The following is a 25958-nucleotide window of genomic DNA, read 5'->3' on the forward strand; positions in this document are numbered from 1 at the left end:
CGTCTCTCTAGGGAGGCCCACCCCAGCAGATGAGGTTGGCTTAGCCTCCTCTGTTTGGCTCCAAGTCCCGGCTAGACCAGTGGTTGGGGAACTACAGCCTGTGGGCCACGTCCAGCCTACTGCTGTTTCTTGTAAATAAAGTATTATCAAAACACGGCTGCATCCATCCGTTTTCGTATTGTCGTGACTAGTTCCTGTTACGATGGCAGAGTTGAGTGGTTGCGACAGGCCACAGGGGCCACAGACCCTACAATGTTTACTCTCTGGCCCTTGGCAGGAAAAGTCGGCCAGCCCCCAGCTTAGACCCACAGGTGATGTGTAGTCTGACCGCCACTGTGCCTTAATGCTGCCTCTGCCAACTGTGGAGCTGGGGAGCACAACAGCACCCTTGTTTTAGGGACTTTGCATATACTGTTCCCACTCTCAAGAATGCTGACCCCTCAGCCCCCATTCCTGTGATTTCACTCCTTCCAAGAAGCCTTCCCTGATCAACCCCTTTCCTCAAGTCTAGTTTGCCTGCCCCTAATGCGTGCCCCTTGAGTGCCCACCTTGACTAGCACTGGCCATGTTTAACTGTAACTGTCTAGTTGCCTGTCTGTCCCCCACACTAGATATAAGCTCCCTGATAGAAGTTCACTAATATATCCACAGTATCTGGCTTTACGGAGATGCTCGAGACATATTTGTGGGCTGGCTGGATGAATGAATGAATGAATGAATGAATGAATGAAGTAGGTGGAAGTTTATCCTCAATGGTCCTTACAGTTCACTACTTTTTTTTTTTAATTTTTTTTTTAATGTTTATTTTATTTTTTTTGAGACAGAGAGAGACAGAGCATGAACGGGGGAGGGTCAGAGAGAGAGAGGGAGACACAGAATCTGAAGCAGGCTCCAGGCTCTGAGCTGTCAGCACCAGAGCCCGACACGGGGCTCGAACTCACGGACCATGAGATCGTGACCTGAGCCGAAGTCGGACGGTTAACCGACTGAGCCACCCAGGCGCCCCAGTTCACTACTTTTTTATCCTTCTGTCTTTCCTTTCAAGGACAACCTATCACCACCCTGCTCTCCTTTAAATGGACTCACTATAATCCCCTCCTACTATTGACATGTGTTTTCCGGAAATAACTTGATAAACTTATTCTTAAATATCTGATACAGGGGCGCCTGGGTGGCGCAGTCGGTTAAGCGTCCGACTTCAGCCAGGTCACGATCTCGCGGTCCGTGAGTTCGAGCCCCGTGTCGGGCTCTGGGCTGATGGCTCAGAGCCTGGAGTCTGTTTCCGATTCTGTGTCTCTCTCTCTACCCCTTCCCCGTTCATGCTCTGTCTCTCTCTGTCCCAAAAATAAATAAACGTTGAAAAAAAAAATATCTGATACAGATTAATGTAAGGGCCATGAGAGCACAAATCTTCTCTATGCTATTTGCCCCTTTTATCAAATGCCCAGTACATACATGGGAGTGTACAAAGAAGGTGTTCGGGAGATATTTTTCCAAATAGATTAATGTTTGTGGTAGCTCAAGTTTGGCTTAAACCAAAGGAATACGTCTCTAACTGTGGAATTTTTGGTGTGAGAGGCCAAGTTGGGAAATATTTTTGGAAATAAAATTTCTTCTCTTGTGTTTCTGAAATATCGCTAATTCAAAGACTTCCCCTCCGCTTAACTGTGAAAGGTAGACTGGCATCTTAGGTGTCAGGGTAGGGGATGGAAATGCTAGAGGAATGTGTATTAGGAGAGGTCTGAAAACCCAGGGAAGGTGGGTTTTTGTGAGAAAGTCTGGTATCTTTGTGGCTCCCCTATCTCAAAATTCTTTCAACCCCGAATGTACAAAGGTTAACCTTTTTGATGTTTATGGGTAGTCTTGACACCCCAGCTTCTTTTTATTTTAAATGTTTATTTTATTTATGTATTTTTTTTGAGAGAGAGAGAGAGAAAGAGAGAGAACAAGCAGGGGAGGGGCAGAGAGAGAGGGAGACACAGAATCTAAAGTAGGCTCCAGCTCTCAGCTGTCAGCACAGAACCCGACGTGGGGCTCAAACCCATGAACTGTGAGTTTGTGACCTGAGCTGAAGTCAGACACCCAATTGACTGAGCCACCCAGGCACCCCGGTGACAGCCCAGCTTCTGATCCCCAGTTCTAGCTCTGCTCTGGGGCCACCCTTGCTAGCTCTGGATGAGAGAGTAGAGTTAGTGTCTCATGTGCCGGGTGACTAGAAGTCCCCCTCCCAGGGCCAAGGTGCCATCACCGGTGCCTTTGGGGGCTCGTGGTGCCTCGGTTTGGGGTTGCTCCTGGCCATGCAGGCTGCTGGGAGGTGCCGCCTGTTATGGCCCAATATCCCGTTTTCCCCATACTGGGCTTCTGTCTTTCTCCAATGGCCTGTGTCTGTGCTGGTAAAGAGATCTCACTACCCCTTCAAAGTGCCAGAGAAGTTGGAGATCTCAGCAAAGTTTCCAGATCTTTTGCAACCTTCAAGGGGGCTAGAGAGCTGATCGGTTTCCTGTCCTAGCTAGAGAGGGCCCCTGGTAGTGAGAAGGGGGGAAGTGAGAAGTGGGGGGAGTGAGGAAAACGACAAACACAACCTTCCACATCTCTGCTCTCTCTGGACCGCGGCTGGGAAGGATAAGGTAGATTAGCGAATAGTGTCCCTTTTCCCACAATCACTGATTCTCAGGTAGCTTTTCTTGGGTGGAGAGGAAAAGACAGATTCTGTATAGATGTAAGGCCTCTGGCTCGATGGGCCCCTAACACTCTCTTTCTTTCCCAGTCCCCTTCTCCCTTCAACCAGCCCGCTTGAGAAAATATCCCGGACGCCCCACAGTTCTAGTCCTTGTCCTGCTTGAGAATCCGTGAGGATTATCTGAGGTCATTCGGTCTTGACCTTCTACTGCCTTCTTGCCCTGGGCAGCCAGTCCGTGGCCTGGGTCCATAAAGCCTTCCTAAAATGTCCAGGTGGTCTGGCCTGCTGTGCCACGTAAATGGCGTGTGCCAAAGACGGGAGCCTGGCCCCGGCAATGCCTGTAGCAAGTCAGCACAGGAACATCACGTAAGAGCCACAAACTTCTGAGTCCACAGGGCAGCTACAAATCCCTTCTTTTCTGGAACGTACCACCAGCCCAGGGATGGACTGTGACGAATATTTGGCCTCAGGCAATGCTGGAGCCTAGGGAATGCTTTAGATGCATGTGTGTTTTCTCACAGAATTATAAAGCCCAGCAGCTCCCGGTGCCAGAGCTCGCAGAGAGTTTCTGTGTTTTTCGACTATTCATTAGTGATTACATACCCCCCTGAACACCTGCAAAACCGATGCATAAAGCGAGCATTCATGGACTTTGGCAAGGCCTTCATGGGAACTGCGGAGCATGGGCCACGGTCATTGTATCTCCAGATAAAAACATTCTCTTACCAAGGAGGCCTCTGAAAATAGAAGCAGGCTGCAATTTCGGTTCGGCACCACGGGGTATTAAAAAGAAAAGTGTTACTTCACCTCGTCTCTTTATAAAGTCAGCACGCTGCGGGGCCGCGGCGTTCCTGGACAAACTCTCTTTCAGGGACCCTTTGGGGAGTGACAAGAGGGGGTGGTGGGCGCTGCGTGATCGGGCCAGAGGACGGCCCGGCCGTCGGTGCCTTGTGGCCTGTTCTCCTGCACGTTATACTGATTTACAGCAGGATAACAGGAAACACGGAGCCTGGGTGGCCTTCTGTGTAATCCTGGGTGACAGATTGCTTCTGCCCCTTATAAAAACGGTGCCATAATTAATCCAAAAAGGCCAACGGTAATAAATAACCATTAAAAGAAATAGCATCTTGATACAAAATATGGCGGTGACTTTTAGCATGGGTCTCTCTCACCGTTATTTATTTATTTATTTATTTTTCTTACAAACGTTGGCTCTTAAGTGACAAAATGGCTGCTGCCGGCACAGGAAGGCTCCGGAAATCGGGGCTGGGGGTACAGTGGTGACGTCTGAGCTGGCTCAAGGGGCAGAGCCCAAGTGTCCTCAGGAGGACGGTGAGGACCATTTTACAGGGTAGGGCAGCTGAGATTTCTCTGGGCATCAGAGAGCCCAGGCTCCTGAAAACGTAAACATATTTTGTCTACAGAGGCAAAAAGACGTTTATGTTGATTCACTGTCAGATGAAATTGGCCGGCCTGGATAATTCAGTAGGGTTTTTTCTTGAGTGTGGGTGGGTGGATGGGGGGGGGGGGTAGGCGCGGGGTGGGGGGAACAGGGCTGGGGAGGGCCCCAGATCGCCCCTCTGCTCTGCCTGTGTAGACAGCCTCCAGTGGTCAATTAGCCTCCTGAAGTGCCTCATTCTCCGATAACAGCTTATCCACTAGGAGAAGCGACGCTCACAGTATGTTTTATCCTCATACATATAAACACACATCGTCACAAACTCATTTAGGTTAGAAAGGACTTTTAATGGGACATCTGGCTCTCTTCCACGACTTCTTGTCAAGGCAAAGTAGATTCCCTTGTTAATATCCTGTAGCAACCACATGGATGTCTAGAATCTGTGGTTACGTAGAAATATTTTTTGCCTCTTGCTATCGATTCAGCTGGTACAGGGAGCAAAAATAAAATAGTTAATCCCAAGAAACGACCGCCAGAAATTCCATAGATATCATCACCCTGAAAGGTGGATGAAGCTTAAGTGCTGGCAAATAAGGGAAGCCAGGATTCTTAACAGAGAGTCATGGTCAGGGTGGTGGAACCGACTTGTAGCCATGAGTAAAAATCCTGCTCTCCAGTTGGGGGAGCAGTGGAGTATAGCGGCTGAAGTATGGACTCTGGAGTGGGACTCCTCGGGTTTGAATCCCAGCTCGGTCACAAACTACCCGTGTGAACTTGGACCTGATTTTTGACCCCTCCGCTTTTCTGAGTTTAAGCGACTTCCTCATCTGTAAAATAGCATCATAATCGTTGCTAACCGCAGAGGGTCATTGCAAGACTTAAACAAGTTAACGTGGACAGAGCACTTTAAACGCTGCCCAGCTATATTGATGTTAATCGTCATAAGTTAAATTATCCAGATCATTGGTTATCGCTAAAGAATCGCTTGTGTCGGGGTGCCTGGGTGGCTCAGTCGGTTGAGCGTCGGACTCTTAATTTTAGCTCAGGTCTTGATCTCGGGGTCGGGAGATCGAGTCCCAAGTTGGGCTCCACGCTCAGCCTGCTTAAGGTTCTCCCTTGCCCTCTCCCTCTACCCCTTTCCCACTTGCACGTGTGCTCCCCCACCCAAAAATAAGTAAATAAACGAAAATCCACCTCGAAGGGAATTTTCTGTATTTAAAGGAAATCATAGATGTTAAAGACCTGGCATATATTTGGCACTCAGACCGTTGTATTAGTATGAGCAGTGGTACCTCACCAAAGATCTCAGTGGATTATTTGGGGGAAGTAGAATAAATAAATAATGATGACGAATAAAATGGGAGAATTTCATCAGCTGCAGTAACATCGGACACACGGAAAAGGATGCATCCACTTCTATCTCCTGGTATCAATACGTAAGCACGGTGATACGAAGCAAGCTCTTATTTAAATAATTCAGTGTGTGTAAAAAGTCGATACAATCAGGTCTCTACCACGTCTTGTTCTTTCTCACAGCAGGATTTTTTGTTTTGTTCTAGATAATGCCCTAAGCTTCCCGGTGTATTTTGCATGGAGGTAGCCATGATCTGCAATCTTGAAAAGAGAACAGCTAGATTGTACAAGATGATTTCTTATTATCCTGTTCGTGTCACCTGTTAACTCGAGGCTTGATTCCGCTCCTCCCACAGTGTAGACTCCATGTTATGGTTAGTGGGGAAGGTTGTCAGTTACCTAATAATGATAAAGCTCTGGATAATTTAGGCAGGATAAAAAGCTTGCTCTTTTCTGGATGATCTGGTTAATTATCTGGTTAAATTAGGTTAAAACCTTTTTGTCAGGGGGGCCTCTAATTATCTGGAAAACCAGGTAACTGTGTCCTTTTAAGAGCCTTTAGGCTTGAATTATTCATCGACAGAACCCAGCATCCCGGGAAGACACCCAATTCTTTACCTGCCGTTTTGTGCATGGATTTGGATGGAGACTCTTCAGCTGTTCTATTTACAGCTTCTTGTCGATGCAAAATATTCAAACCATCTCCATTTTTTTTTTTTCCTTTACAAAGGAGAGATCCAACTTTGAGCTGTAAGGATGCTGGTGCTCCACTTGGAAGATCGGTAGCAAATTTTCCCAAGAGACACAAACAAACACATACATAACCGGAATATCAATGAGGTCTTTTTAGAGGAGACACATTAAAATGCAAGGCAGGAGATAATGAGCTAAGCAGCAAGTTACAGGTTTCTTAATTCTAGCGTGAAAGGAGGGGGGGCGGGGGAAGAACAGAAAACCCCAGTAAAGTAGCTTAGCACAAGGATCTCCTGGGCTTGATATTGAGCTTGTATGTGTGTGTGTGTGTGTGTGTGTGTGTGTGTTGCGGGGGTGGGGGTGGGGTGGTAGGGGGTGTTTTTGCCATCATCTCAGTGACATAAGTGGAAATAGAAAGAATTGTCTTTGAGGTGACAGGAGAGATATTAAAACCATGCAAATCTTTTTTTTTTTTTTTTTCAGATTCTGGTTTATGTCTGTGTCCCACCTCTATTAGCATATATTTTTTTTAATTTTTAAAAAACATTTATTCATTTTTTGAGAGATCGAAACAGTGAGTGGGGGAAGGCCAGAGAGAGAAGGAGACACAGAATCCAAAGCAGGCTCCAGGCTCTGAGCTGTCAGCACAGAGCCTGACGCAGGGCTCGAACCTATGAACCTTGAGATCATGACGTGAGCTGAAGTAGGACGCTCAACCGACTGAGCCACCCAGGGGCCCCATCTGCTAGCATATGTCTGAGTCAAATATAGGACATGTCTTCTGGTTATAGCTTAACTCTATCCTGGCTATTCTGGGGGAAAATTGTTACCATTTCTTGAGAACAGACGACGTAGCAGGCATAGCGCTGGCAGCTTTGACCTCATTTACAGCATCCCTACCACAACCCAGCGGGGTGACGTTATTGCGCCTCTGGTGATAGATGGGGAGAGAGGCTTGAGAGTTATTGCTCAAGGCTGGGAATCAGACCCAGGTTACCTGAACTCAAAGCCAGGCTCTTAGCCACAGCGGCATTCAGAGCCTCCAACGTTATGTCCAGACAAATGGTCTAATTGCCCGGCTTCAGTCTGGCCTAGAAAAGAAGTAGGACAAGAAGTAGTCTGGGGCTACTTAGTGGAAAGGCAAGAGAGAGAGAGCCCTTGACTTCTGGCCAGAAAATCTGAGCACCAGCTAGCTGGTGGCTTTGGGCAGGTTACTTAACTTCTCTGAGCTAGTTTCCTCACTAGTAAAACTGAGATACGAATACGTATTTTTCAGGGGGTGTTTTGAATCTTAATTGATGTAAATGAAAGCACAGGACTACTTAATTCATGTTTAAAAAAAAAAAGTTAGAGAGGGAGGGAGCCAAAACATAAGAGACTCTTAAAAACTGAGAACAAACTGAGGGTTGATGGGGGTGGGAGGGAGAGGAATGGGTGATGGGTATTGAGGAGGGCACCTGTTGGGATGAGCACTGGGCGTTGTATGGAAACCAATTTGACAATAAATTTCATATTAAAAAAAAGAAAAAAATAATGAATGGAATAGCACAGTATAAAAAAAATAAAAATAAAAAAATAAAGTTACCTCCCAAAATAAATAAATAAATTAAATAAAAATAAAAACCAAACCATTTATTCATTCAAAAAATGAATAAATGTTTTTTAAAAATTAAAAAAAAAATATGCTAATAGAGGTGGGACACAGACATAAACCAGAATCTAAAAAAAAAAAAAAAAAACAAAAAACAAGATTGTAAGTCCAGGAAGAAATAAATACCAAAATACCAAAAATAAAAACCAAACCAAACAAAAAACAAGATTGTAAGTCCAGGAAGAAATCAGGCTAAATATTCACATAATTAAAACAAAATTTTTTTTTAAATGTTTATTTATTTTTGAGAACGTGGGGAGGGGCAGAGAGAGAAGGAGACCAAGAGTCCGAAGCAGGCTCCAGGCTCCGAGCTGTCAGCACAGAGCCCGACGCGGGACTCAAATTCCCAAACCGCGAGATCCTGACCTGAGCCAAAGTCGGCCGCTCAACCGTGCCCCTAAACATTGATATAAATTAAAGTTTCCTCCTCTTTTCAGTAAATGGTGTTGGGAAAAATGGACAGCCACATGCAAAGGCATGAAACTGGGCCGCTGTCTTACACCATCCACGAAAATTAACATGGATTAAAGACGTCAGTGTAAGACCCGAAACCACAAAACTTCCAGAAGAAAACAGGTGGATAAGCTCCTTGACATCCATCGTGGCAATAATTTTTTGGATTTGGCAGTAAAAGCCTGGGCAACAAAAGCATAAGTAAACAAGTGGGACCACGTTAAACTAAAAATCTTCTGCACGGCAGAAGAGAACACCAACAAAATGAGAATTTGCAAATCATATATCTGATAAGGGGTTACTACACATAAAACATATAAAGAACGCAGACAACCCAGTTGCAAAATGCCAAACTATCGGGTTCAAAAACTTAGAACTGCCACGTGATCCAGCAATTCTCCTTCTAGGTATTTATTCAAAGAACGCAAAAACATGGGGGCACCTGAGTGGCTCAGTCGGTTGAGCGTCCGACTTCGGCTCCGGTCATGATCTGATAGTTCGTGAGTTCGAGCCCCGCATCGGGCTGTGTGCTGGCAGCTCGGAGCCTGGAGCCTGCTTCGGGATTCTGTGTCTCCCTGTCTCTCTGCCCCTCCCCCCGCTCATGCTCTGTCTCTCTCTGTCTCTCAAAAATGAATCAACGTTAAAAAAAAAAAAAGAAAAGAATGCAAAAACACTAACTTGAAGAGATATCTGCATTCCCACAGTCATTGCAGCATTATTTACAGCAGCTAAGATATGGAAACCACCTATGTGTTCACCAAGGGATGCATGGATAAAGAAGATGTGATATATGTTACATCTATAATATATACAGTATTACTCCGCCATAAAAAAGAAGAAAATTTTGCTATTTGCAACAAGAATGGACCTTGACGGTTATCATACTAAGTGAAATAAGTCAAAGACAAATACCATATGAGTTCATATGTTGAATCTAAAAAAGCAACCCCCCAAAACCCAAGCTCATAGATACAGAGAACAGATTGGTGGTTGCCTAGAGGTGGAAGGTGGGGGGGTGGATGAAAAAAGCGAATGGGGTCAAAAGGTATAAACTTCCAGTTATAAAATAAATAAGTCCTCAGGGTATAACGTGCAGCACGATGACTATAGTTAATAATACCGTGTTGCATATGTGAAAGTTGCTAAGACAGTGTATGTTAAAATTTGTAACTACGTATGGCGACAGATGTCAACGAGACCTATTGTGGTGATCATTTTTGCAATCTCTACAAATGTCGGAACGTTGTGTTGCACCCCTGAAACAAATATGATGTTATATGTCAGTTATGTCTTCATAAAAAGAAAGCAGAAAGGTTTACTTCCTCTCTGGGCCCACCGTTACCACCTCAGCCTAGGCCCATAATCTCACCTGGACTTTTGCAACATTTTCTATCAACTTCACCTGCCTGTAAGCTTTGTCTCTCTCTCTCTCTCTCTCTCTCTCTCTCTCTCTCTCTTTTTAATGTTTATTTATTTTTGAGAGAGAGAGAGACGGAGCGCAAGTGGGGGAGGGGCAGAGAGCGAGATGGAGATATAGAATCCAAAGCAGGCTCCAGGCTTCTAGCTGTCAGCATAGAGCCCAATGTGGGGTTCAAAGCCGATGTCAGATGCTTAACCGACCGAACCACCCACGTGCCCCTAGCTGCTATCAAAGAGAGCATTCTGAAATTACGGTATGATATTGTGACTCCCCTACTTAAAATCCTCCAGTGACACCTCAAAGACTATGGGACCAACCCAAATTCATCACTGCAGTGCAGATATGGGTGTCTCCATGATTTGGTCCCTGCCCCCTTTTAAGCCCCTTTGCCTGACATGCCCGCTGTATTGAGCTGTGGTTTCAAAAATGAATCGTAATCTTTCCTACATTCAGATCTTTGCACACGCCGCGCTCTCTTTTGGGAATGGCTTCCGGCTCAGATTCATTCACTTCTGCTGCAAACCTTCACTGATTTTTCTAGCCCAGAGTTGCTACATCCTCCTCTCTGTTGCCATAGCCGGAAACTTCCCAGATCGTGGCAATGGTTTTCTTACATGTATCTCATCTGCTAGATTGAGAGCTGCTTGAACCCAGGCCCAGGAGGATCTGTCTCTGTAGTCCTAGCTACATCTCCTTTATTCAAGATGCTTCCTACATATCCTTTATTCAAGAAAAGACTTTGGGGCGGGAGTGGACAATGGACCAATTAGGAGAAGGCTGCCGTTGTCCCGGGGAAGAAATGGCAAAGATCTGGACTATGAGGTAGAGGGAGATCTGGGTTTCACCTCTCTCAAAACCCATCCCCTCTGCATTGATTGATTGGTTGGTCAAGTGGGCACATCCTCTGTTACCTGCCTATCCACAGATATCTCTTGAAGCACAGCTTCCCCTCCAGAGTGGAGGAGCTGAGGGGCACCTGAGTGGCTCAGTCGATTAAACGTCTGACTCTTGATTTCTGCTTCGGTCATGATCTCACAGTTTGTGAGATTGAGCCCTGAGTCAGGCTCCGTGCTTTCAAAAGAAAAAAAGAGTGGAAGACCTGAACCAGGTCAGTGGCAAGGGGATGGAAAGGGAGGAGTGGGTTCAAGAGGTTTAAGGGATTATTGAAAAGTAGAATTAAGAGAAACAATTGTATGTGAAGGTCAAGGTAGAGAGAAAAATCCAGCACGAATTATCCCAGTGAGTCAGGAAGGAGAGCATGATATTTCCACCTTTAACACAATCTATTTGTTATTCAGAAAAAGGGAAAAGTAACTGCTTACGCGTGGGTCATGCCCAAGCCAGTCTGAAGGCTTCAGAACTAACAGGGTAGCAACAGAGGCTGAAAGGTGGTCATGTAGAAACCGGAGGTCTGCAGTAAACTTGTGCTGGGTGAGCTCAGGAGGAAGAAGAAGGGGCTTAGAGGGATTTGGGTTTCCTACCAGGGCAGAAAGATTTCTGATCCTGCCATGGCTCGAATGACAGAGTGGTCGTTCCGTTATTCTATTTGGTGTCAAGGTGAGGGTTCCCTCCAAATTCCCTCTGGTTTTCTCTCCAAATATCTGGCAGTTCTGGAAAGGGCAAAACGTATTTCTTTATCGTTGTTACGTTTATACTGAGAGCATGTGGCTGTGTCTAAATGGGCGGTGTTGAACAAAGGTTAGTCTTTTATATATTTTTGATCAATCTGATGACTTTAGGGGGATGGTGGAGGAAGCCACTCAGAGGCTGTATTTCACCAACCTCCAAATTCAGTTTGCAGATGAGAGAACGGAATCCCTAAATTTGAATGGACTGCTCCCCAGTAACTGTAGTACCAGAAACACACTTCCCCCACCCCAGCCTTCCTAGGACTCAGCTCTTGTATATTTTTCATTGTTCCCTGCTCTCCTCCAGCCTTCACAACCAAATGCCTTAAGGATCAGAAAGCTGACACTCCAGAAGGTATGGCAGTTGGGTAAATGGTTTGAAGTTTTGTCTATCCACCTTGGTTTAGAAGACAGGTCTTGGTTTTAGGAACTGAACACCAATTTCAGCTTCAAGGAAGAAGTCTTCTGTGTCCAGATTTCCTACGCATTGTTAGAGGGTCGAGAGAAAGGCTGTTCGTGTTTTAGACAGAATGGACTTTAAAGCAGTGGTTTCAATGTTGACTATATATTGGAATCACTTCAGTGCTTAAAAATTCCCGATGCCTTGGTCCCACTCCAGAATTCGTAATTTAGTTGGCCTGGGGGTGCGGTGCGGGCCGCCCTGGGGTTTTTGAAATAGCCTCACGTGTTCCCAGTACTAAAACCAAGGCTGAGAACCACTCTCTGGGATGTCTCGGCCTCCGTTAGCTCTAAACAGTTCACAAGAGCTGTTGGCCTCACCTTGTGCAGGGGGCTGTTGGCGGCCTTGACGCGGAAATCGGAATGAGAACAAAGAGAGAGGAAGTTAAGACATAAGAAAGTATTCAGAATAAAGGTTCCTTATTAACCAAACCCAGTAAAGGAGGGAAAAGATGTTTTCATTTCTGCCAAAGGCCATATGCGAGTGCCTGTGGGGGAAAGCATATCCATAGCTTTGTGACTGAACCAATAATTCATATCTGATTCAGAAGCTGACGTTGTTGGATTATAGCTCTACAGCTGTTCGTAGTCTCAGCCCAGCCTTTCCCAATGGGACTCATTGTAGCAACACATCTCATTTATAGAACTCATATGCAGGGGCCCAGAGACCCCCAAACTGTAAATTAAAACCTTGTGTATATTACTTTGGTGAATTCAATTCCGAGGCATTTTGGCTTCTCCAAATAGGCCATTTTCACTAGAAAGTGGAGGGGGCCGGGAACACAATGGAAAGGAAAGAGGTCTTTTGTATTCACCCTTCCTATTTCTGATTGGAGATCTTGACGCGAAGGTCAGAATGGAAATAACTTCTGATAAAATGCTGAGGCTTTGGTCAGGCGTGGTACTGGCATGCCATGGTGGGGGGAGTAGGGTGGGAAAACAAGGGAGCAGGAAAGACAGAAGGATGGAAATTTGGAGCCTGAGTGTTAGACCTAGAAAGTTCCTCGGAGACCACCTTCTGGTAGAAGACCAGCTCAAAAGGTATTTATTCTTAGAGGCTTCTCTGGAGGAGGGCTTTTTTTCCTCCAAGTTGACAGTAGGAAAGGAAACTGAGACCCAGAGAGAGGACATGTCTTGACCAAAGTCACACCATTAATTAGCAGATAAGGTGGCACTAAAAGCTATGTGTCCGGAAGCATCATCCAGTGTCCCTCCCTCTTACCAGGTTGCCTTCGTGGTACTTTGGTGGTATTAAAGGAGACCTAAGGAGAGAGTGTTCTAGGTACTATTGCGAAGACGAAGTAAGCCCATGAATCAGAAAAAATGGCCAGGAGTTTCAGGTCAAGAGAATTTTCCAGGATTGTCCCAGATAAGATACTCCTAGGGCTTGAGGGTGATCCAAAAGTGGGGATAGATGTGGGGGACATTTTAGAGGGTGAACGAACCAGATCAATGACGTACTTACTGGATTTTGAAGAGGAAAAAGGATAGATCGGGCCGGGAGATGATGACTGTCTCATCTCGATGCCCCACAGATCTGCACGTGTCCCTGTCCAGTGTGTTGACTTACACTACTCAGGTAATGGCTTCTATCATGTAGTTAGTTCTTCTCTATTTAGAGCCAGACGTTTTCCTCTTGTCTCATATTATTAAGGAATCAAGGACTACCACCATCGCTCTTCTGCTCCCTAGGGTTTCCACTTCCCTTGCTGGCCTTGATACTGTTGCTGATGTGCTATTTGGGAAGACCAGGCATTTATACCCCAAACAGGTTAAGTCCAGAGAAGTTTTCTCCTGCTCTTTCTAACTACCCCCTACTCTACCGTATGTAACTGAAATTTATTTCTTAAGCATTTAAAGGAGAGCTTGCTGTGTACAAATTACCGTGCTGAAGCTCAAGGGCCAAAATGAAAAGCATCGTGGCTATGTCAGGAATTCAGGCAGTGGGAAGACCATGAAAATCGGGGCACCAGAAGTGGCCCTGTGGAGGAAGCAGGTTTGAATCGATGCTGTGCAGGAGGGACATGGAAGGCCTCAGGGCAGGAGAGACAGCTTGAGCACAGACGTGGATCGGGAAATGTTTTCGACATACTGGATGATGGTGGCCGGACCAGTGGCGAAAGCCTTTGGGAAGAAGGAAGTAGGGACTGGATTGCGCCTTGGGCATTGACTTGCTGTCCAGGTGTCGAGGCATGGCAAATGTGTTGGATGGAGCCATTTGCACCTTGTTCTGAACTATGTCACAACCCACACTTTGCACCAGTGGGATGGCTGGATGAAATTCTACTGCATCCTACGTCCGGCAAAGTGTGACTGCTGCTTTTTGGTCGGTGAACTGAATGGGTGGGAGGTGAAACCTTTGCACTTGGTCGCATTAGCACCTTGGCTCCAAGCAACTCAGATACACTTCACAGCCTCCCCCCCACCCCCACTCCCTTTTGGCCTGTGACCTCATGCATCCTCATAGATAAAAAGACTTCTAACACGGTCATTGCTAAGTGAATGGTTTTGAAATGAGGCCCATCTTGTGTTTGCTATCTTTGCGTCTGTGTTTCCTACTTGGAATTTCTTGGCCAACCACAGCCAACCACGCTGTGACCGCCTCATGTCGGAAACACAACTGCTGGGTGACTGACTATATTGTCTTCCTGCGAGACACCCTGCAGTTTTAACAGGCAAGACAAATCTGAATGAGAAGGGTGTGGCGAAGAAGAGTATGAGGGTCTGGGTGGTTTTTGGTTATGGGGCAGCCAAACAATTCCAAGTTAAACTTCTATGGTAATGTTCAGGGACTTCTTCTGAAGCTCACTCTGCCTCTTGATGATGGTGGAGTCTTACCCAGTTGGCCTCAGACAGTAGACCATGGGCTGACGTGGTTTGTGAATTCTATCTCCGCATGTCTCTACCTGGGTCTGGGCAAGGAGCTCAGGTTGGCTGTAGGGACGATAACGTGTTTTTCTTGCCCGACCTACTACTCACCCTCCAAGGCCAGATCTCGAGTTGTTTCTGCCACAAAGCCTGTCCCCATCGCTCCAGCTCGCTGAGATCGTCACCTATTTAAAATTCATAAATCTCATTGTCTGTACCTCTCACTTGCAAATAATTGCATATTATCTTGCCAAACCACTTGTCACGTTGTCTCTTCTCTAATGTAATCCTTATGCTGGTACTTACATTGGATATGTTGATGCTTTGTTCCTCCAGATTGGTTGCAAGCTCCGTGCGAGCAAGGGGCAGACCTACTGGTTCATTGTATATATAATCATGTTACTTTGCATTTCTCTGGCACTTTAGAGCTTACGCATCTATTACCTTATTTGCGCCTCACAATAATTCTGTCAGTTTAGAAGAGCCGGTGTCGTTAGTTTCCTCATTTCCCAGACAGGGTAGCCCGGAGTTAAGAAGCATAAAATGTTTTGCCCAAAGTTACACTGTCCCATATTTTCTACGGGACAGGGCCATCGGAGATGCTCAGTCAGTATCATTGATTTATCTGTTCATTAAATCCGGGCTCGGTTCCGCCACCAGTCTGATGTCTTAAGCAATAGGTTCTGAATTTGGGAGAGACGACTGGCTGGGAAAATCTCCTGAACTGACTGGCTGAATATGCAACCTTCTGCTTCACCCTCAGTGTTTGAAATGCGTTTGGTAAATCAGGACAACACAGACAGATGATAGCTCCGATTTTTACCATGTGTCCCTCCTCCCTGTTTTCCTCCGGAGGATGTTGCTGAGAATCCCTTTTTGGCTGCTTGCTTTCCCTCTCCTTTTCACGCTGCCTGGAAAGACACAGGTGGGGGTCATGAAACAGTGGGTTTTTACATTCTTCTTTCCAGATGTCATCTATTTAGTTCTTGCAATAATACTTGGCAGCCATATTCAATGTTAGAAGTGTAAAGATTACTTGAAACCATATGACAGAACGGTTTTTCTTATGGAACCGACTGTTGAAAGAGGCTTTGGTAGAAAAGTGGCACAACAAAAATGGAATTTGTAAAGGGGGATTTTATACCTTTGACATTTCCAGGAGGAGCCTGTCAACCTGAGAAGGACCAAAGTGCATGGTCCTAGGGTCCTAGGGTCCAAGGACCTAGGGCCCTTTCTGCCTCAGTGTGTGCAGCACAGAGGGAATCTGAGCGTGTGTAAATTAGCCGCCCCTTCCTGCCCCCCCCCAGCGCCCCCCTCCCTGCTCCCACCCCCTCCGCGTCCCATTCTGTCCTCGGTGTATTCAGACGAAAGTAAAGTTTTCAATTTGTCGGAATTACCTGAGAAGTTGTAAGGATAAATGAGGTGTGAAAGCACTTTGAAAGTGGAGAACTGCTTTGAAGAATCCAGACCCAGTCTAAACAGAACCCCCTGTACTTTATAATCCAAGAAGAAAGCCGACAATGACAATGATTAAAATGAGATTGGGGAAGAGGTAGAGGAGAAGTGGGCTTCGAGGGGGTGTGTCCCTGGGTCAGAGGCAGCTTGGGGGCAGAAAGAAATGCTAAGGAGTTCCAAGATTTGAACCCAACCGTCACTTGCATGCGCGGCGTAATGGGGATGATTCATCAGATGTCTGTGACTGTGTTTCCTTATCGGTGAAATGGTGATAAGCTTTGTAAACAGAAAGGCGCTATATGAAGGTAGGGGATTACAGTTGTTATTTAGAACAGTATCTTGCGGCTTTGACATGGGCTTTTATGAAGTATGTTGTGGCTTTTAATGTTCCCATGGATGGTCCAGGAACCACGATATCTACAGTAATTAAGCAAAGACTCAGTTATGACCATTAGTTACTGTTTTAGAAAGGGAACTGATGACCTTGAGAAACCATGCCCCGGCACTCCCTCAAAGACCCTGGCTCTTCCTAGGAAGATCTCTTCTTGACTTCTTGATCCCAGACGTGCCCTGACTTTCCCTCCACCTCTGTGCTTTGGTCCATCCAGTTCTTCAGCCTGGAGGTGGGGTGGGGAGGTTCTGCTATAATCCTGTCCGGTCCGCAGGACTCCCTTGTGTCGTCAGTGAAGACTTTTTGTGAAGTCTTTCTTGGTGAATACCAAATGGTAGTGATTTGGAATCTCTGCAAGGTGCCTGGTCTGGGCCACATGGTAGCCTTCAGGGCCCTGAATCAAGGATTTGGTACGGATTCAGAAAACAATTGGTGGCTGATGATGGGCTTCTCACCAAAGAGATTCAGAAAGGGGTTCTTAATTAATTTGTAGTTTGTCACAACATTAAATCCACCAAAATAGTTCATTCCCCTGAGCATTCTGGCTACTCCAGACCTCTCAATACAAATCATCTTTAATGTCTCTGGGTATTTTGTTGACTTTAAAAGAAGCAGACGCCCAACTTGGCAAATTTGGAGACTACAAAAAACTTAAGAAGAGTATAATAATAATAATAATAATAATAATAATACAATATTGAGATACTGTGTTCTATTTTTACTGGGTATGAAAGTTTTGAGATTAAATTCTAACATATAATTTTATGACATTTTTCACTTAATAGAATATCAGAGGCATTTTCTGTGCCATTAAAAAATTCTAACAAAGTATATTTTTGGTGACTACATAATGTTCCATCATATGGATAGGCCATAATTTACTAAACCATTACCTTCTATTGCTCATTTAGATTAGATCCAATTTTCATTTATCATAAATGATTCGTACATGAATATATGTATTTTTTAGTTTTTTTAATGTTTATTTTTGACAGAGAGAGAGAGACAGGCAGAGCATGAGTGGGGGAGGGGCAGAGAGAGAGGGAGACACAGAATCTGAAACAGGCTCTAGGCTCTGAGCTGTCAGCACAGAGCCTGGCAGGGGGCTTGAACTCACGGACCGCGAGATCATGACCCGAGCGGAAGTCGGACACTCAACTGACTGAGCCACCCAGGCGCCCCTCGTACATGAATATATTTAAAAAGATCTTTGTGCTTCACATTTTTCCTTAGGATACATGAATAGAACTAAAATCACTAAGGCACAAACTTTTTTTAAGCCTCTGGGTGCATTTTCCCAAATTATTTTCCAGAAAGACTGAAACAATCACATCTATTTTCATTAATGGGTTTTAGAGTGCCCATTTCATAGTATTTACTCTACATTTTATTACTTCCACTGTCTGACCAACTTTTTTAGAGGGTGTTTTGGATCAACCGTGGTTTGTTTTGTTTTGAAAGAGGGAGAGAGACAGAGAGACAGAGACAGAGAGAGGGAGGGCGAATTGGGGAGGGGCAGAGGGAGAGAGAGAATCCCAAGCAGATTCCTTGCTCAGTGTGGAGCCACTCAGGGCTCGATCCCACGACCCAGGATCATGACCTGAGCTGAGTCAGACGCTCAACTGACAGACCCCTCTGGGCACCCTGGATCAATCTTGTTTTAACACATGATACTTATTTAATGTTAGTCATTTATTTCTGGAAGGTTGTTTTGGTGAAATAATAGATGTCATCTTCTGAATGGATGTGCGGTGCCACTAATACAATCCTGGTGGGTATGACGTTAACTCTAAATAATACAAACCTTAAAGTGGTATGCAAGTATGCCCTTTTGTGCCGGTGGCTCTTATTATTTCCCAAGAAACAATAGAATTTAGGCAACTCACAGATCTAAGAAGATGTCTACTGCAGCAATTTAGGATAGAAACAGTCTTCAGTAAACACAGCAATGTAAGGACGTGGACTAAAATTGAAGGATAAATCGAGCACTTATTAAAAATGAGAGAGGAGATTCAAGCCCATTGTGTAACTATATTAGCAATGTTTTTTGCCTGCGGTGAATTAGCAACTCAAAACTGAAGGTGTGCGCGCGTGTGTGTGTGTGTGTGTGCATATATTACATGTGTCTGTATCCATTTATTATTATTACTTGTATTTCTTCTAAAGCTTTTATGTCATTCTTTTCTTTTCTTCCAGGTCATAAGGGGACCACTGCCTTCCGAATGAATATGAGTATCTTCATGGAAAAAATATCTTGAGAGGAAAAAAAGGTTACTGAATTTATTATTTTTTAAAATTTTTCTGAAGTTTATTTACTTATTTTTTTTTTGAGAGAGAGAGAGAGAGAGAGAGAGAGAATGAGAGAGTGCGGGCAGGAAAGGGGCAGAGAGAGAGGGAGAGAGAGAGAGAATCCCAAGCAGGCTCCGCACTGCCAGTGCAGAGCCTGATGTGGGGCTTGAACCCACGAACCGGGAGATCATGACCTGAGCCAGAATCAAGAGTCAGACGCTTAACTGACTGAACCACCCAGGTGCCCCCAAACCACTGAATTTATATCAGAAAATCCAGTGGAAGTGATCAGAACAGCAAAGTGGAATCACGGTCCTTAGGAGCAAGAGGGAATTAGAGATAGTATAGTCCAACCCTTCTTTTTATAGATGAGGAAATTGAAGTCTCTTGAAGTTAAAATAATTCATCTAAAGAAAGAGAGCAGGGTGGGTCCAGACATGGGTCTCAAACCCAGGTCTCCCTGTTTCAGGTGTCGTGTATTTTCTACAAAACCACTCTGTCTCTCAACAAGTAATTTTGTTAGCAGACAGTATTGCACGGAGATTTGTGAACTCTTTTTTATATTTGTCAACTCAAGAACTTTGGCTGGGTGTGCGGAATGGAGAACCCTTGGTTCTATTATTTATGGAGACATCACAGAACAGCCGGTTGGAGCTAAGGAAGCACCAAAATAATGTACCAGGTGAGAATCCTCCCTTGTTCTCCGAGATCCTGATGGTGTACCCCAAAAGACATTTTATCACTGGTAATTCTGCATTGTCATTTGGGACTAATCAGAGTGAAATCACGCACTGAATCATTGAGCTTTGTTATATTTAACACAACTGCTACCTTACCTTCTCCAAATGCATCCAGTGTGAATGTTATGAGTAAGGACAAAGATTTTGGATGAAAGGGTTATGGATTCACATGAACATTAGGCATCAGTGGGCTTGTCTCCAGGAAGCTATTTGGACTGAATGACCAAAAGGCTGAGACCTGGTTTCTTGGAGCAAAATGAAGAAGAAAATGACAACAACAGTTCGCATGATTTAGGGTTGAGGTACTTAATAACACAGCAACATGAGGGCTTTTTGAGGTGGTTTGTTTTGTTTTGTTTTGTTTTTGTTTGTTTGTTTGTTTTTGCTTCAGTAATCAACATTGACTTCAACAGATTCTTGTTCCGTTTTGGTTACAAATATCTCTGTCGAAATTTTCATTCATAAAGTTAAGTAGACAAAAGCAGGCATGCCGTATTTCTAGCACTATTTCTGTCCCCTGTCCCCATTCCTGACTCTCTGATCCACTCCCCTGGCTTATCTGAATACGTTTGTATCTCAAGTCTTCCTGGTAGAGATGTGACCTTTGTTGAGTTTCCATCCTAAGGGGAGAAGAGCAAAGAGGCTACAAAAAACTAATATTTTCCTTTTGTATAACTCGTCTAATTTAATTCCCGATTGCCACCCTCATTTCCATCTTCATTTTTAGGCTAACCAATCAGAAGGCCATGGTGCCCCTTGGCTGCCTGTTTATCCAGACACCGGAAGAATTACTCAAGACCTAACTTTCTTTTTATTGCACTTCTTAGGAGTACCAGGTAATAAATCAATTGGGCAAGGACAGATACAGAAAAGCAGTATTTAAAATGACTTATGATGTAAAAGAGATGACTTTGCTATTATGTTTTATCAAAGGCAGCCACTAACAAGCATAATGTAATTCACAATGCTTAAGCAGGGTGACTTTAATTGCAATGGTCATTAAATTCACAGGACCATTAAATGCATTAAAGGAGGGAGCCAGTGAGCTATCATGAATGAAATAAGGCCCCCACTCACCCCACTTCACCCTATTTAACTGGAATTGAACTTAGTCCGGGTCTCTGATATGTCACAACCCTTGACTTCCTCTCCTCCTTTCTCTACAAAGTTGCTGTGGCTGTTTCAGAACAGCTCAAACACAGAAGCATTCAAGGGGAAAGAGAGGCAGACAGAGGTATTATCAAACGACATCGAAATGTACTAGTGGATTAAATTTTGCCTATTACGTTTTATAGCATTTTCAGGTTTGAAGTCTACTCACATCTAGTTTTGATAAGTTTGTCGTCTTCAGAAGCTGACATAAGAAAAGAACTACTAGCATCAAAAATTTCCGTCTCCCCAGTAATGACAGAAATGTAAACTGAAACGTATCAAATTGATCAAAACTAGAAACACAATGATTATTCATTCCTATTGGCAGGAAGTGTATAGGGAAGTCGTCACTTTCTCACCTTGTTGTGGGACGTTAAACATGAATAAAAATTTCTGGAAAACTCTTTGGTACTGTGTGTCAAAAACCTTAAAAAAGTGTTCTTATATATCGACTCAGAACTTGTGTATCTAGGAAATTATCATCCAAAACGATGAAGATTTAAGTATAAGGAGAAACGTAAAAAGAAATTGGAAATAATACCCTAATTATCCCACATTAACAGATTGAGTAAATAAAGTAACAGAGACAATAAATGAATATTATACACAGATTTAAAGCAGTGTCTTAGAAGTGTACTTACTGAGAAGGAAAAGACATTAACAACATAAAGTGATGAAATGTGTACCACAAAACCTTATGAATGGCATGGACCCATTTTTTTAAAAATGTATTTTTTTTTTTGAGAGATAGAAAGAGAGCATGAGTGGGGAAGGGGCAGAGGTAGAGGGGGGTGGGTGGGGAATCCCAAGGAGGCTCTGGACACAGGGCTCGATCTCACAACCATGCGATCATGACCTGAGCCAAAATCAAAAGTCAGAGGTTTAACGGACCGAACTACCCAGGCACTGCTCTAAGAGCATATTTTTAACACATATCTACCTTTACATAGAAAAGAGTGGGAATTTATGTTCGTTTTTTTTTTCTCTTCAATTTCATCTTTCAACATTCATATCTTTTCACCCTACTGTTCTGACATATTGGGGTTATTTCAGGGTTGTTTTTACACAAATGCTCTTTCTCTCTTTTTTCCTGGGTCTTCTAGAACATTGTTCTCAACTTAGAACACTGTCTCTTCTGTCCTCCCTTTTGCACAACCACCTCAAGCTTGGCCCAGGTCTCACGTTAAATATTTTCTACTCCAGAAATCCTTTCTTGACCTCTCAAGTCTGAGCTGGGTTCTCCTTCAACTCCTATTCCTATTCCACAGTATACCTTTTGTATCATTGTAAGGGCCTGTTTACTTGTTTGTATCATCCATTCTTTCTGGGAGGACAGACTGTATCTAGATCCTTATCTATATGTGGTCGTTTCTCTTCAAGATGGCCACCATCAAGTCCTTCCCTTCCTGTATCTGCGTGCCACACCCCCTGTGGAAAAGTGAAGCCTATTCCTTCCCTCAATTTGAATCTGGGTGGGCTTTAATGATTCACTTTGACTAAGAAAATGTGGTAGAAGTGATGTGCAGGGACTTCTAAGGCTTCCAGTTGGGTTTCTTGGAACACTTGCCACGGTGAAGTTAGTCGTCTCATAAGGACTACAAATACTGTGAGATAGCCATGTTGTGAAAAATCCAAGCAAAGTGGAGAAGCCTCAGAATATGAGACATCCTGTGGGGGAAGGTGGGAGGGGGAATGAGAGAGCAAGATAGAGAAACAGATGTAGAGAGGCAGAGAGAGGCAGAGAGAGATAGAGAATGGCCAAGGAGCCCTGAGGTTCTAGACATTTGAGGGGAGATGCCACCTTCGAAGTAAACCCTCCAGCTCACCAAGCCAACAAATGCCAAGTGCATCCAGCTCAACCATTCCCAAATCCTTGACTCTCAAAACTCATGAGCAAAATTAAATTGCTGCCGAAGCAACTACATTTTGAGATAGCTTATTACATAGTAATAGATAACTAACTGTAACATCAGCCTGGCATGTATTGAGCCTTCCATAAATATCTATTAAAGGAATGCATAATGGGAGTTTTTCCTTCATTCCTCACCCCACCCACTTTCTTGTTTCCTTGTCATGTCAATCAACCATAAACCACAACATCTTTTCAGTTTCAAGAGATCTGAAAATGGCAGATTATGGCCAGCTGACCAGAGAATATCTCTGATTTAGCCCAGTTCTGTACAAGTGTCCTAAATTCTTTCTGGCAGAGTAGCTTTTCCATGACAGCCTCTGTCTCATGGAGAAATGAATACTTATCTGAAAGCCTAGCGCCGGGGTAGAGGGAAACGGACACAGAGTACTTGATTTCTAATCTCTGTTTCTAAAACTTCAAATGGTCCCTGGAAGGGTCGATCAGTTCACCTTAGCGTTCTCTGAGCTCATCATTGCCTGTTATTTGGGGAAGAAAAAACATTATGCCTTCTTTTTCTTCTTATAGCACAGTCTCAGGTTCTTAAGGTTAAGAGTATGGAAGGTCTTCATTTTTGTTTTAAATGAGCTTCTATAAGTTGAGAGGAAAATACCTCCTGGCTCATTATGACGTGGCAGGGAGTGGGGGTGTTGTACTAACATCCTTCACATGAGTGTTTCTTTCCAGTCTGGGCCACACCTAGGTTTTGCTTATGAAGCCGAGGAAGAGCAATTACTGTCAGTGATGTTTCTAAACTAGGTGAAGCATCTGTGTCTAGGATGAATTAGGTGTCCTGGATGGATGGAGTGAAATGCTCTTTAGTGACAAGTGGAGGATTAACTAGGTGGTCTGGGCTAACACTTTTTAACGCAAGAATTAAGTGGCACAAAGGGTTTCTTCTTGGTGGGCTGAGAGCATTGAGGATCGTTCCAAGTCCTACCATTTTTGATCCCATTATTCCATAGGTATGTCCCTACATTCTAGATCCTCTGAGACCAAAGTAACATAAATGGTGAATAAGCGAATTCATGAATGGATAAATGAATTCGATACGTAGCTTTATTTTTTTATGTGGTAAAATATGCATAAGATTTAATATTTTAGCCATTTTTAAGTTTATAATTTGGTGGCATTAAGTACATTCACAATGTTGTATAACCATGACCAGTGTCGTATTTCCAGAACTTTCCAACATCACTACAACTTGATTTTTAAAACACCTCTCGTAACTATTCAAAGGCTGTTTATTCATTTTTTCCTATTTCTAGATTCTGAATGTTTGATATAGCCAAATAACTGATTTTGAGATAAGTGCCTTATTTTCAAAACCCTCCACGGACGAAATCTTTCAGAAACGTGTTCCTTGGACTTCTCAATGTAGTGGTCAGGTCGGTGGTTTTAAATCCTCTGAGAAGAGTTAGCATCCAAAAGCCTAACAACGGCTGGGACACCTGGTGGTTTAGTCGGTTAAGCAACCGACTCTTGATTTTGGCTCAGGTCACGATCTCACATTTTGGGGGTTCGAGCCCCGCATCAGACTCCGCGCTGGCAACACAAGCCTGCTTGGGATTCGCTCTCTCTCCTCTCGCTGCCCCTCTACCCCTCTCAAAAATAAATACATACACTTAAAAAAAAAAAAAATGAAAAGCCTAACAGCTGTAGTTGTCGAGTCATTCAGATCGGTTCCGTACTGGGGGTGAATATTGCTGTCTGCTCAGTGCCTATTCTCCTGCTGTCCCTTGCTAATGAACTCTGCGCCCCTGGCCACAGGGCGATTGTGGTGATCACGTGGTCCAGGCGGGCCATTCCTAGTACCTCACTCACAGACCACAGTGATTGGTCCAAGGGATGGGCAAAAGATCCTAAACCATGTTCGGAATTTTTGTCGGGGGATTTTTCGAATTTCGGTTGGGAGAAGAGGGCCTTTATTTACACCTCTGGTTTTAGAGCATTTGGGATACAAAGTTGGAGGAGCCAGCAGCCATAAATGCCAGTCTGTTAGGTAAGATAGTTTGAGAGAATAAATCTAATGTTCGGAGGGAAGCAGAAATGAGAGATGAACAGAGAGACCTTTTAGAACATTTGATCCTTGGTTTAGTTGTCCCTAAGGCCATGTCTGCCCCTGCCTTTTATGCTGTTGGATTATTATTAATCCCCCCCCTCTTTTGCTTAAGTTGTTTTGAGTTGTGTTTCTGTCCCTTGTGACCACAAGTCCTGGCCGAAACAGCAGGGTTTAGAATTGTGGACAAACTAGATATTTCAATCAATAATATAGATGGAATCAGTGTTGGTACCCTGTGAGTTTATGGGACAAACCCATGGGTAGTGTTTCCCATGTTCATCTACCCACAGGTCCAACGATCGGCCCGTCCAGCTCCGGTCCCATGGGGATCACATACGTGTGAGTACAAAGCGACATTTTATTGATTTATTCTTATTTTTTTTAATTTTATTTGTTTTTAATTTGAGAGAGAGAGAGAGAGAGAGCGAGTGTGAGTGGGGGGGAGGCATAGAGGAGAGAGAGAGAGAGAGAGAGAGAGAGAGAATCCTAAGCACGTTCCACGCTCAGCGTGGAGCCCAACACAGGGTTCCATCCCATGACCCTGGGATCATGACCTGAGCTGAAATCAAGAGTCGGACGCTCAACCGACTGAGCCACCCAGGCGCTCCCAAAGCAACACTTTAAATTGCTATAATGTTTTCTGTCTTCTGAGATCTTCATTGGCCCAAATTGTTAGCACGCCATTGCAGGGAACGGAAGGCACTGCATCCATTTAAGCAGTAAGAGATTTAAATTTTTTTTTTTTTTCCAACGCTTATTTATTTTTGCGACAGAGAGAGACAGAGCATGAACGGGGGAGGGGCAGAGAGAGAGGGAGACACAGAATCGGAAACAGGCTCCAGGCTCTGAGCCATCAGCCCAGAGCCTGACGCGGGGCTCGAACTCCCGGACCGCGAGATCGTGACCTGGCTGAAGTCGGACGCTTAACCGACTGCGCCACCCAGGCGCCCCAAAGCAGTAAGAGATTTAATACAAGGACTTGGGTGCCTCTGGAATCGTTGGATGTGCTGCAGGATCACGCGGTAGGGTGGGCCTCTGGGAAAAAAACTGGGCGATTGGTCCACCCAGGGAGTGTCTATCAGAGAGGAATCAGGAGGCTACCCCTGGAATCAGGAAGCCGCTCCAGATGTCTTCATAGTTGTCTCTATGACCCTTAAAGCTGGTGATCAGGAAACTTCGTTCTGTTGCAGAATAATCCCAGTCTCCACCGCTGTCCTTTGCTAGTGGCAATAGCAGAATGTAGGAAAATGGATTTCACCTCACTTCCACCTTACGAATCTTGGGGGGGTATCTAAATGTCTATCATGTTAACTGGGTAAAAGAATCTGTGTTTAGAACAGAGGGGGGGGTAGGGGT

General features: G+C 44.4%; 1 long non-coding RNA gene across 2 annotated transcripts in view; it reads left to right on the forward strand.

Moving 5' to 3' along the window:
- The window catches only part of LOC124506420 (uncharacterized), a 39191-nt gene extending 17807 nt beyond the window's left edge, over positions 1–21384 (forward strand). Inside the window, exons 3-6 of one of the 2 annotated variants that reach the window (XR_006960754.1) lie at positions 18647–18720; positions 19317–19421; positions 20207–20315; positions 20775–21384. This is a non-coding gene — a long non-coding RNA (uncharacterized LOC124506420). Of the gene's footprint in view, positions 1–18646; positions 18721–19316; positions 19422–20206 lie in introns of both variants that reach the window. The other variant, XR_006960753.1, reaches the window with a different exon arrangement.
- Positions 21385–25958: the final 4574 nt, after the last annotated feature.

This window comes from Lynx rufus, unplaced genomic scaffold (genome assembly GCF_022079265.1).
Source record: "Lynx rufus isolate CCGP_SWC_20201006 ecotype Redwood Valley unplaced genomic scaffold, mLynRuf1.p SCAF_9, whole genome shotgun sequence".
Lineage (NCBI taxonomy): Eukaryota > Metazoa > Chordata > Mammalia > Carnivora > Felidae > Lynx > Lynx rufus.